Raw genomic sequence first — 13,046 nt, forward strand, 5'->3', positions numbered from 1 at the left:
TATCCATGCTGGTTCAGGAGTTTGATGGATGTAAAATGGTAACTCATGCCCTGCCTTAGCTGTTGAGCACCCTTCTAGGTTTTCAGTTTAGTCCGAATTGCCATTTCATTTGTGAGATGGCTTTCTGGAGATCTTACCAGGATCTTCTGTATTTTTCTGGATTGCCAATCCTGAATGCCACTGATCTAGCACTCAGCAGATTGTGTATGTTTGGTTCATTCATGGCTTCTCGGTTTGTTTTGAGGCTGCCTGTAAGAAGACTAATCTCAAGGTTGTATGTAGTATACATACTTTGATAATAAATGTACTTTGAATAACTTCGGCAATTGTCTTTTTTGATGCATGTGGTTTAGCAAAAACTGTCCCATTTCCAACCAAAATATTTATTATCATAGGATATCTTTCAGCTGTGCATGCATCTTTTTGTTAATAACACTTGGAGGCATCTTTGTATGCAAATAGTTACTGTAGTCTTCAAAGTTTAAGAAAATTGGCAGGAGTTGCAAACATTTCTATTCTTGCTCAGATGTTCTGGATATATGTGTGACTGACTAGCATTTCTGCAGAAATCCAGGTAAATGCAGGGGTTGTGACTCTGGAACATAAGAGACTTAAATATATACCAGTATAAGAGACCATTTGGTTCTTGATCAAACAAAATCACTGTTAGCCATCTATTTTCCTCCCAAAGCCCTGCATCATAGTTTGCTCAGATGATTATACATTAAGATCCAAACCTAACATGAACTTGGCAAGAGTTCAAATAAATTCAATTGCAGAATTTCCATTTTAACACTTGTTCATTTTCCAATCTCCAGTCTACTGTCACAATGCTCATTGTTGAAACAATTATTCGTAGCTTTGTATATTAGTAAGTGCATTAAATATTTCAAGCTATTTGCAGAAGTTATTTTTCAGTGTAATATGGAAGTTAATTGGTTAATTTCCATACCATTCTTGCCTTTTGAGTTTAAGATAGAAGTTGGAATAAAATTTTAATACTGTTTCAAAGCAATGTTAGGACTGTAATAAAGATGTAATTGCAAAGCTTGCAAGATTTTTGAGCTGTGGACATGGCTGTCATATTTTAATGTCAGGCTAATTATTTCCCATTTCCATGTTGAAAGGAGAATTTTACATTGAAATGATCTGTATGTAAATAAAGACTGTTCTAGTGCTACATGCATGTGTAAAGTTAATGGTTCACATCACCACAATGGATATAATTAAGTCTCTATGGTCTGCTTTAAGAGAAACCTGTCAGAAAATGTCTGTCAGTTTGTAATAAGGTTTGGTTGGAGTTAGTATCTTCATCCCGCTAGCTGGCCCTGACAGTGTGACAAATGGACATGTCATTGCTGGAGCTTTAAGCCTATGACAGGGCAAAACCAGCTGCATTTTCCTGTCAATTACCAGAACATCTCCCCTCCCCTGGCACTTTTGACTGTCACAGCTAATGGTGTTGCACTTGCATCTTGTAATGGGAAAAACATGAGTAAGGTGGCTCGACGGAGGTCCAGTTCCTGAGGCACAGTGTCCACCCTGCAGTAGTTTGCCATGGAATAATAATCAGTCAGATTTTACTTGGTTACAAAATAAGGGACAGGTCATTATAAGAGATATGTAGAATTTTTTTCTTTACAGAGGAATGGTGACCCTCTGCAATACTCTCTGCTGTGCAGATGTGGCTCATTAGAGGCACTTCAGGTGGAGCACCGAAGAATTGAGAGCTATAGAGAACTGCATGGAAAATGAGTTGGGGCCAGTTCAAAAAGGAGTTGGTCATAGCAGAAGAACAAGGTGAGCTACAGCAATAACTGTCACCCAGTTGCTCTGACATTTGCTGTGATGAACTACTTTGGGAGGTTGGTAATGACCAGTACTAACTCCAGCCTGAACAAGGAACTGGACCTGCTGCCACATCAAGTCTATAGTGGATATAATCTCACCAGCTCTCCACTTGGCATTGGAGCACAAAGATAGTGGTAAAACATGTCAGGCTACCATTAATTGATTACAACCGTCATCCACTCATAAATCATCAACTTCAAAACCTGGGCCTTTGTGCCTCCCTCTGCAACTGGATCCCCGAGTTAGCTGGAGACTGCAGATCAGTAATAACGTTACATAGAACGTAGAACAGTACAGCACAGTACAGGCCCTTCGGCCCACAATGTTGTACCAACCCTGAAACCCTGCCTCCCATATATCCCCCTACCTTAAATTCTTCCATATACCTGTCTGGTAGTTTGTTAAATTTCACTAGTGTATCTGCCTCCACCACAGACTCAGGCAGTGCATTCCACACACCAACCACTCTCTGAGTAAAAAAACCTTCCTCTAATATCCCCCCTTGAACTTCCCAACCCTTACATAAAAGTCATGTCCTCTTGTATTGAGCAGTGGTGCCCTGGGGGAGAGGCACTAGCTGTCCACTCTATCTATTCCTCTTAATATCTTGTATATCTCTATCATGTCTCCTCTCATCCTCCTTCTCTCCAAAGAGTAAAGCCCTAGTTCCCTTAATCTCTAATCATAATATGTACTCTCTAAACCTGGTAAACCTCCTCTGTACCCTTTCCAATGCTTCCACATCCTTCCTATAGTGAAGCGACCAGAACTGGACACAGTACTCCAAGTGTGGCCTAACCAGAGTTTTATAGAGCTGCATCATTACCTTGCGATTCTTAAACTCTATCTCTCGACTTATGAAAGCTAACACTCCATAAACTTAACCCTATCTACCTGTGAGGCAACTTTCAGGGATCTGTGGACATGTACCCCCAGATCCCTCTGCTCCTCCACACTACCAAGTATCCTGCCATTCACTTTGTACTCTGCCTTAGAGTTTGTCCTTCCAAAGTGTACCACCTCACACTTCTCCGGGTTGAACTCCATCTGCCACTTGTCAGACAACTCCTGCATGCTATCAGTGTCTCTCTGCAATCTTTGATAGTGCAATCTCTGCACTATCCAGAACACCACCAACCTTTGTGTCGTCTGCAAACTTGCCAATCATCACGGGTGCACCTTAGTGATGTGTGCTCCCATATTGGTGGCAAGGCGCAGCTCAAACGGTATCTATAAATTTGCTGATGACCCTGTTTCTAGTAGAATCTAAGTTGGCAATGAGGAGACAGCATATAGGAGTGAGATAGATTGGCTGGTTGAATGGCATCATAACATCAACCTTGAACTCAATGTTAGCAAGACCAAGGAATTGACTGTGGACTTCAGGGAGGAGACATTGGGAGAACACACCTCGATTTTCATGGAGCAGTCAGCAGTGGAAAGTGTGAGCAGCTTTTAAGTTCTTGGATATCATCTTTCCAGAAAATCTATCCTGACTCTAACACACTGATGCGATAAGAAAGGCACACATTCTACAGATGTACTGTGACGAGCATTCTGACCGGTTGTATCACATCCTGGTACGGAGCCTCTAGTGCAAAGGATCATAAGAGGCCTTTGAGCCACACGTCTGTGGACCCCTGCTATAGAGGGTTGTAGACTCAGACATTCTCGTCACAGGGTCAATCTTTCCTGCAGTTGAGGGCATTTTAAAGAGGCATTGCTTCAGAAAAGCAGTATCTATCAATAATGGTCCTCACCATCCAGGACATATCCTCTTTATGTAACTACCATTGAGGTGGTGGTACGGGAGCCTGAAGGCTGACAATGTTTAAGAGCAGCTTCTTCCCCTCTACCTTTTAGATTATGTGCCTTTTTGAATTTTTTAAACTTGTAACTTGTATGTCTTGCATTTTATTCTTGCTGCAAACCAACAAATTTCAATGACATATGTTAGTGATATATTATCGGGTTCTGGTTACTGGTCATCAGAACCTAAGCATGTCAAGTTCAGCTTCAAATTCAACTGCTTCACGCATTCAAACTTTCTCAAATGCGTTGCTCACTCCACTAGCACAAGATCACAAATACAGCAGTGAAATAAATGGCTGGTGAAATTATTTTTAGCCTTGTTGATATAGGGGGTGTGGTCAGGATACAGGAAGAACTGTCTGTTTACTTCATCAAATTTGTGAGATCTTAAATATCCACCTAAACCAACCTTTCTAAAATAAAACATCCATCTTTGGTATGCCATCTGCAATATAGAGTCTGTAATTTGGTACTGTCAAAATGAATTGTTTAAAGTCATGGAGTAAAATATGACCCTGCAATTTTCTGAACTTCGAACAGAGTCAAGTCACCTAGTGTCGGATGTGATAAGGGGCTGGACAACTACATGTCTGTCTTTACCTCTGATATACATAGCAAGAACAATTGCTCTGAACACCACATCTTGCTGAAATGCTATTTTCCCTGTAGTTCCTGTTTAGGAATTGTCACCATTCCTGTAGGCATTTTGAAGGCATGCATTTGTGATGTAAAGTCATTGAATGTTTCCTGAAGTATTCCCCCAGTTAAACAATGGCCACTTTATAAGATACAATTGTCCGCTTGTTCATTAATGCAACTGTCCAATTAGCCAATCATGTGGTAGCAACTCAGTGCATAAAAGCATGCAGACATGTAGTTGTTCAGACCGAGCATCAGAATGGGGAAGAAATACGATCTAAGTGACTTTGACAGTGGAATGATTGGTGTCAGATGGGGTATTGATGGGGTTGAATATCTCAAAACTGCTGGTCACCTGGGATTTTCACACAATTCCTAGAGCAGGGGTTCGCAAGCTGGCGTCCATGGACCCCTTGCTTAATGGTATTGGTCCACAGCATAAAAAGGGCTGGGAACCCTTATTCTCGAGTTGACAGAAAATGTTGCGGAAAAACATCCAGTGAGTGATAATTCTGTGGGGAAAAACACCTTGTTAATGAGAGGGGTCAGAGGAGAATAGCTGCACTGGTTCGAGCTTACAGGAAGACAGTAGTAGCTCGGATAACCATACATTACAACAGTGGTGTGCAGATGAGCAGCTCCGAATGCGCAACACGTCGAGTAGATGGGCTGCAGCAGCAGAACACCACACCAGATTCCACTTCTGTACCTAATAAAGTGGTCATGATTATAGATCATCGGTCATCATCCAAAATAACTTTCATTAAGAGGTCACCAAGTAAAACATATTTTACCGAATCCTTGTGTACCATATCCTCTGCACCTCAAAAGAGAGGTACTCAAAACAAAAAGTACCTTGATAAACTCTTTCCATTGAGTGGGATGATCTGCAACCATGGGCAGTAGGTTTAAAATGATCGGTTTTATATATTTAAAAAAATGTAAAGTAACTTTTTTATGCACAAGTTGTGCTCAAGAATGCCTGGGTTGAAAAAGCAGAAAAATACAATGAAAGTTTAAAAGAGAATTGAATAAATGTTAGCACGATGCTATTGTATCTCAGGGCATCCAAGTTCAGAGTTCAGTTCCAATGTCTTCTTTAAGGAGTCTGTATGTCCTCCCCATGGAATGTATGGGTTTTCTCCCGAAGTCTAAAGGCACACCGGTTAGTAGGTTTATTGTCATTGTAAATTGTTCCATGTGTAGGCTAGGGTTAAATCATGTGTTGCTGGGTAATGCAACTTTAAAGGACTGGAAGAGTCTATCCTGTGCTGTATCGCAATAATAAATAAATAAATAAATAAATAAATAAAACCTTCTGTGGCTTTTGGTGAGAGTTCTGTGGAAAATGTAAGTTTTGCACTTCTGGTGGTTCATCAAATTTCAATTAAACCCTTCAATTTATTCTGTTACTGTATTAACATAGAGGTCTGTGTTATCAGATACCAATTTGATTTCTTCGTTACCAGATTTTGTTGAATCTCATCAGTGTGGCCAGATTATTACTTGCATATTAACTGAACAAAGACAAATGGTGAGGCAATACCTAAAATATACTAAAATTGGGAAAAAGTACAATGATCCTGAGAATTAATAACTATGCTAAAGAAGTCTGCCAAGAATGCAAGATCTGTTTTCCTCCATGAATGAAGCAATGGAGCATCAAAGCATGCAGTTCTAAAACTGGTGTTGCCTTGGCTGAATTGTTATTAAATTCTCAATATTGCACCTTAGGAAAGTCATCAAATTTTTGGAGAAGTAACTGAGAATAATTATCAGGATGACAGTAGACTTCATTTACTAATGAGATCTAGATATTGGCAGTATTTTCCTTGGACCAGAGAAATTAAAGAGAACCTATGACAATTAAAGAGGTGGAAGTACTGGTGCTTTTAAGAAATTTAAAAGTGGATAAATCTCCAGGTCCTGACAGGATATTCCCCAGGACCTTGAGGGAAGTTTGTGTAGAGACAGCAGGAGCTCTGACGGAGATCTTTCAGATGTCGTTATAAACAGGGATTGTGCCGGAGGATTGGCATATTGCTCATGTGGTTCCATTGTTTAAAAAGGGTTCCAGAAGTAAGCCTAGCAATATAGACCTGTCAGTTTGACATCAGTGCTGGGTAAATTAATGGAAAGTATTCTTAGAGATAGTATTTATAATTATCTGGGTAGACAGGATCTGATTAGGAGTAGCCAGCATGGATTTGTGCGTGGAAGGTCATGTTTGATAAACCTTATTGAATTTTTTGAAGAAGTTACAAGGAATGTTGACGAGGGTAAGGCAGTGGATGTAATCTATATGGACTTCAGCAAGGCCTTTGACAAAGTTCCACATGGAAGGTTAGTTAAGAAGGTTCAGTCGTTAGGTATTAATACTGGAGTAATAAAATGGATTCAACAGTGGCTAGATGGGAGATGCCAGAGAGTAGTGGTGGATAATTGTTTATAGGGATGGAGGCCGGTGACTAGCGGGTGCCTCAGGGATCTGTTTTGGGCCCAATGTTGTTTGTAATATACATAAATGATCTGGATGACGGGGTGGTAAATTGGATTAGTAAGTATGCCGATGATACTAAGGTAGGAGGTGTTGTGGATAATGAGGTGGGTTTTCAAAGCTTGCAGGGAGATTTATGCCGGTTAGAAGAATGGGCTGAACGTTGGCAGATGGAGTTTAATTGTGAGAAGTGTGAGGTTCTACATTTTGGCAGGAATAATCCAAATAGAACATACAGGGTAAATGGTAGGGCATTGAGGAATGCAGTGGAACAGAGAGATCTAGGAATAACAGTGCATAGTTCCCTGAAGGTGGAGTCTCATGTAGATAGGGTGGTGAAAAAGGCTTTTGGAACGCTGGCCTTTATAAATCAGAGTATTGAGTACAGAAGTTGGGATGTAATGTTAAAATTGTACAAGGCATTGGTAAGGCCAAATTTGGAATATTGTGTACAGTTCTGGTCACCGAATTATAGGAAAGATATCAATAAATTAGAGAGAGTGCAGAGACGATTTACTAGGATGTTACCTGGGTTTCAGCACTTAAGTTACAGAGAAAGGTTGAACAAGTTAGGTCTCTATTCATTGGAGCGTAGAAGGTTGAGGAGGGATTTGATCGAGGTATTTAAAATTTTGAGAGGGATGGATAGAGTTGACGTGAATAGGCTGTTTCCATTGAGAGTAGGGGAGATTCAAACGAGAGGACATGATTTGAGAGTTAGGGGGCAGAAGTTTAAGGGAAACACGAGGGGGTATTTCTTTACTCAGAGAGTGATAGCTGTGTGGAATGAGCTTCCTGTAGAAGTAGTAGAGGCCAGTTCAGTTGTGTCATTTAAGGTAAAATTGGATAGGTATATGGACAGGAAAGGAGTGGAGGGTTATGGGCTGAGTGCAGATAGGTGGGACTAGGTGAGATTAAGAGTTTGGCATGGACTAGGAGGGCCGAGATGGCCTGTTTCCGTGCTGTGATTGTTATATGGTTATCCAGTAAAGGTGTTCCCGTGGTTTTGAGAGGGTGTTTGAAAAGTTTCCGAAGCATGATTTGTAATTAGAAGGAACAGATTAATTGTGATTGGTAAAAGAATTTTCTCTACACCATGCTGTGATCTCATTAAACAGGCAATAAGAGCAGATTTGACTTATCACTGATGGGAAGCAACCAAAGTGAACATCAAGAGGTTGTTCATCCTCCTGTTCAGAAAACAAAACAATCAGAGGTTTTGTGCTTACTCTAGACCAGTCATGCATAAACCTTACCTGTAGTCAGGAGTGGGATTAGTTAGGAGAAAAGAACTCCCAGAGATGAGGAATTTTTTTGCCTCTGAATCTAATCCTCCAAGATTGTTGTCAGATCCAGAGTCTGTTTTGTGGAGCAGGATGAGATGTGCTCATGCTGCATCTTGCAGAAGGTTCACAGTGGAAGCTCTGTGATCCAATGGCTCAGTCACAACCTCACAGACCACCTGCAGATCTTTTTACATTAGCCTTTATTGCAGTAAGACCACAGACGGCATGGCCTTCCAACATTTCCTCTCCTCTTTCATTGTGGTATATGGTGGTAGGTGGGAGTGTCAGGATTAGCCCTGGAGGAGCTGACTGACCATCTGTTTCCTTAATACAAATAAAATACCCAGAAGCAATAGTACCAGCAGAGCTGTATACAGCTGTATGAGATTGAATGGGCCTGGAGATGGTAGAAGTGTACTTCTGGCTAGCACCATGTGTCAGACTGTATGTCAAAGGGCATCAACAAGCAGAAGGGGAGGAGGAGGATATCAGGAATTGGAAGCTTTTAAATGTGGAATTTAAGATTCTGTCCAGACTGATCAAGCCTGCTCTGGGACAGGCAGACCACCCCAACTAAACCTGTGCTGGACATGGCCGGAAGATTTTTGACAGCCTTGCGCTGCTCTGGGATGCCTTCCTGTAGAACAGAAATGTGGGTACCTACCTGGAGAAGTCCTTCGAGTGATATTACAGACATACTCAGTGAACGTTTTATTAGATACACCTGCTTGTTATAATATATAATCATATAACGCAAATATATAATCAGCCAATAATGTGGCAGCAACTCAGTGCATAAAAGTGTGGTCATGAGGTTCAGTTGTTCAGACCAAACATCAGAATGGGGAAGACATGATGTGAGTGACTTTGACCGTGACTTTGGTGCCAGATGAGATCCCTTGGGATTTTCAGACAGGTTTACAGAAAATGGTGCAAGAAACAAAAAAAAAAAATCCGGTGAGTGGCAGTTGTGTGAAACTGCCTTGTTAATGAGAGAAGTCAGAGGAGAATGGCCAGACTGGTTCAATCTGACAGGAAGCCAATGGGGTCTCAAATACGATGCTTCACAACAGTGATGTACAGAAGAACATCTCAGAATGCACAACGTGTCAAACCTTGAAAGGGGTGGGCTACAGCAGCAGAAGTCCCACAATAGCAGCAATTGGCCACAGGTATTAGAGATACCTACTAAAGTGGCCACTGAGTATACATGATGGATGTGCTCTCAGAAAAGTGGTTTGAGGAGGGAATCAGAAATTAGATCCAACTACTCTACACAGATATCTGTAGTGCAGTTTAAATTGGGGTAGTCCCATCAAGTCTGAAGTCAAGGCAGGGATGTGGACTCTTACAAGGTTTGTTTGTGTGTTGCATTGAACACTTTGACAAATCCATCAGGAAGGACAAGAGTATACGAATGGTGATATTGCCAGGCAGTGGAGGCCCACAAGTAAAAACTCCCCATACACGGACGATGCTGCCATCTTTTATTTGTATCCATGGTTAGTTCACGGATTGATCTACATATGTGACCAGTTAAGAGTTGGCATCAGGGGTTAGAGTCAACCTCAGGAAAAGCAAAACTGTGCTGTTTGGTAACTGGCCCAACCGCTCCAAAGTCTCCTTCACTGTCAGTCTGACTGCATGAAGGTGCTGGGGGATCTGGTTCTGAGGGGTGGAGATGTATAGCAAGAATTATCTGGAATGGATTGTGAAGGTCAAATAAAAATGGGTTCTGTGAAAATGGTGCTCTTTGTCAATGACTAGAAAAAACATTGGTTATCAGATACATTATTCTCTCAGAGCTGCTGTACTTGGCACAGGTGTGGCCTGTTCCTCCCTCCTTTAACTTTGTAATCATTCAGGATGTCATCCAGTTTATCTGCGGGCCCAATATGAAGTATACCTGATGGGCAACAATGCATAAATACCCCAAGAATGTAGTCAAAAATTGTACCCAGTGTTACTGTCCTCTTGATCTGGCTGCATCAGGCAGTGTGTGGACACAGATGCTGCTACATGTCTCTGGTGTTGCTGAAGACAGGCCTGTCCCTTTTACAGTGCAATGGCCCAGTCTACTGGATATTGTCACACCACCCATCCTTTGCAGAGTGTACTTCCAAGTAAACACCTTTGATCACAAATCCATCAGCACGGAGGGTACTGCAGGACAGGGTTACTTTGGATTCTGTGGGTTTATTCCCTGAGTAAATCCAAACCATCTGGCAGAACACCTCATCGCCAGAGCTGATCAACAAACAACAAGACTTTGCTTGGCTGGTAGTGAGAGGGACTTTCCCAATCAAAATCTTCCTCTGTAGATGATTGATCAGCCCAGCTGCAATACCCTTGAAATTGCTGCTTTGGAAGAGATGATTTCTCACCTCTTTACAAACTGTGGATTTATCAAGAGGCTTTGAAAATCAGTGCCAGGATCTGTATTCCAGTTTATCCCTGGCAGCCGTATATCGGAGCACTCTCTGATCTGCAGGCTATTCCCAGGGAGACGCTCAAAGATTGATATAACGTGCAGCTCGTAGGTCATCAACTCAGTGAAAAACACCCTTTGGGTTGCCCAAAAATTGTTAATCTTCCAGTACAGTGAGATGTCTGTAAGGGAATACTGCAGGCTGGCACAACCTTGACTGAGGGGTCCACTGAATCTTGGTGCAGGTAATGCTAAGGCCACAGTCTTCCTGCTAATGTAATTGGAGGGGCAGGTGGAGGTGGGGAAGTGCTCAAATGGTGCAAAAGGCCTATCACCCAGGAGGCCACATGAGTGCTATATTGAATTATTTACCTAAAATGTGTATTTTTTCACCCTGCTCAGTTTTCCCTTTTATGTTCTGAAATAAATAGTCTATTTTTGAAATTTTTAAAAAATGATGCTCTAAAGGAAATAAAACCTGATTACATATTAGCAAGCTCAGGAATAGGATGATGAATTCAATGATTGCAACTTGATGATAATAAACTCAATGATAATAAATATAATATTCAGTTGGATTCTACCTATTAGTTTTATTTTAAGTTGAAAGGAATTAATGTTTTCTCTTTTAGCCCATAGATGATACTATTCAGCCTTTCAAGCCTACTCCAAAAATTTATTAGATCATGACTCATCTCTATCTTAATTAATCTGCCTTGATGCTGTAATCCTTAAATCCCATACCCAACAAAAATCTACCACTTCCAATTTTGAAAAATTTCATTAAATCAACCTCTAATCTTCTGCATTTAGGAATACGAACCTTGTGTTGTGTTGATATCTAGTCGTCACAGTTTTAACCTTTTTAGCCCCGTAATTTGGTTATATCTGAGTCTGACGAATCGCCTGCATCTATGAAGGCCAGTGTTTACTTTGGAGAGGCAGAACTTTATCCAGCTAACACGTTCCAGTCCTTCTGAGATGGCTCTACACTTCATTTGGGTTTAAAATGATTTTTAATCCTTATAAAGACCTTAATTTTATGTACACTGTGCACCTAGATCAATCTATCGCATTCAAATTTTTAGCATTCTGCATCATATTTTGCTATAGGATTGATTTTAGTAGGTTAGCACATTTACTCAACACAACTTCACCTGTCAGTTTAATCAAGAGCAATCTATCCTTAATCCCTTTTGCAATTAGTTTAAGCATGTCAGTGAAACAATGTGTTATGTGATAAAGCACTTTAATTGGGTTCTGCCTGACCATAGCTTTGTCGGCAACTGTTCCAGCTCAACACACACAAAATGCTGGAGGAACTCAGCAGGTCTGGCAGCATGCATGGAAATAAATAGATAGTTGATGTTTCAGGCCGAGACCCTGTCTCAGGACTGGAAAGGAAAGGTGAAGATGGCATAACGAAAAATGGGAGAAGGGGAAGGAGACTAGCTAGAAGGTGACAGGTGAAGGCAGGTGTGCTAGCTGTTGGATCCTGTGTTTGTGTGGACATTTTCTCCAGGTTTTGTCATCTCTACCAAAGGTTCAGTTTCATTTGAATAATCAGCCTTTATAATTTGCTTGAGCTATCTGTAAAAGTGGTGGAGCTTCTTGCACATTTGCTGGTGGGGAGTTCATTTCGTGTCAGAATGGGATTTTGGAAGAATAGTATTGATAATAAACACCAGACTGCTGTGCAACTTCCTTAAAGCAAAACTGCAGTTTTTAAGATCTGTAGCATCCCTCTTGACCTGCAGAATGCAGAAAGCCTGAACATCATTGTACAAATCCAAAAATGGATTGAATTAAAATCAAATTTTCAAAATGCACAACCTCTGCAGGTGGATTAGAACAAAATCAATGAAGTTGGGAATTGGGAGTGAGGGTTCAGACAGCTAAGAAGCACTGCTGTACAGGTTTAATGTAGACAGACCATTTCTGAATGAATGGTGGATAGGAACACTGGATATGAATGGTGGATATAGCTTCATCTTTTCCCTCCTCACTTGTTTTTAAATCACGTGCTCCTGTTATGTACCCAAGAGTTCTGCAAACATTACTTTCTGTCTGGCTATTGCGCTGACCCCAGGCTTGCTGTAGTACCTCAGGTGACTCTGGAGTTGAAGGCAGCTTGAGCTCTGAGTTTCTCAGTAAGCTTAATGTCCCATCTACTCTGACATTTAATTAACTTGTTTTGGTGCAAATTGCATTTGGGAGCAATCAAGCATGGACTGCTCACTTTGAAACATATTGTAACTGAGGATTAGGCATAGCAGAAGGCCACCTGGCCTTTCGTTGTGACGATCTCGCTGAATTCCGTTTTCTTGCACTATCCCTACTTGCTCAGATAATTTTTTTCATATCCAGAAGTCAGTCGATCTATCTCTTTAGGTACGGTTTTCTTTCCCGTATTTAAAGAAGGCTATACTTTTGGAGGTAGTACAGCAAAGGTTCACTCAGTTGATTCCTGAGAATAGAGAACAACATTGAAGGAGTTTGAGTGGACTGGGCCTGTCCGATGAAGTTAGAATGA

General features: G+C 41.1%; 1 protein-coding gene across 1 annotated transcript in view; it reads left to right on the forward strand.

Annotated features, from left to right (window-relative positions):
- LOC132378988 (wings apart-like protein homolog) overlaps window positions 1-13,046 on the forward strand; it is a 183,902-nt gene that overhangs the window by 86,805 nt on the left and 84,051 nt on the right. The gene's annotated exons all lie outside the window — the stretch shown is intronic.

This window comes from Hypanus sabinus, chromosome 21, assembly GCF_030144855.1.
Source record: "Hypanus sabinus isolate sHypSab1 chromosome 21, sHypSab1.hap1, whole genome shotgun sequence".
NCBI classification, from domain to species: Eukaryota; Metazoa; Chordata; class Chondrichthyes; order Myliobatiformes; family Dasyatidae; genus Hypanus; species Hypanus sabinus.